The following is a 992-nucleotide window of genomic DNA, read 5'->3' as shown; positions in this document are numbered from 1 at the left end:
GCAACCTTGCACAATACTGTAAATGAGGAGATTTAAAAAAGAATGGCTTTTAAATTGTTTGGATTTATTTACAACACAACATAATCCAAAGATACACAACAAATGCCAAAAAAGCACTTCAAAGACAGAGACCTTTGTGCCATTCCTAAAAACATTGTACATACCTTTCATTTCCAAGATTTTCACTTTACCATGTTCACGTACAGAGACTCATGTGAATGTTGAAGTCCTCAGTGGCATCTGGGCCCTGAAAAAAAAAAGTGAACATACTGATATCAAGAGAAAGGCCTGCACGATTTTGAAAATAAATATTAGATTTTTCTGGTTAAAATTGCTTTTTAAAATTCCTTTTTAAAATTCACAGAATACACACACGCACACACAAATGTTTCCAACAATATATAATATAATGAACACCAGGTTTGTTGTGCCTTGTAGGCATAAGGTATATGCGCAGTGCCGGATAAAATAATAATAACAATAAATAACCTATAGCAGTATAAATCTTCCAAAAGATTTCAGTAACAACTAAGCTAGAGAAAAATATATTGATTATCATGTTACTTCAAATGTTTCCATCCATTATGATGATATGAAATGAGATAATAATAAAACCATGAAGCCATCTGGTGCGTTTTGCTTTCATCCAAAATATGATACATTCAAACGCGATCGCGCTGCAAAATATGATACATTCAAACGCGATCGCGATCCAAAATATGATAGCCTACATTCAAACACGATCGCGCTGCAAAATATGATACATTCAAACGCGATCGCTATCCAAAATATGATACATTCAAACGCGATCGCGCTCAAATATAAAACATTATGGTTACCATATACATATCTACGTTTGAGCAGATATCCACAAACACAGTAACAGTAAACACGGGTCTAAATATTATAATATTCCCCATATATCTAGCAACAGTTCAACTGCAACGTGACATTTATGCAACAATAACAAACTAATATGTAAGAATTTCTTA

The sequence above is a fragment of the Scardinius erythrophthalmus genome, assembly GCF_964197995.2.
Source record: "Scardinius erythrophthalmus genome assembly, chromosome: 20".
Lineage (NCBI taxonomy): Eukaryota > Metazoa > Chordata > Actinopteri > Cypriniformes > Leuciscidae > Scardinius > Scardinius erythrophthalmus.
This window is presented reverse-complemented; position numbering follows the sequence as displayed.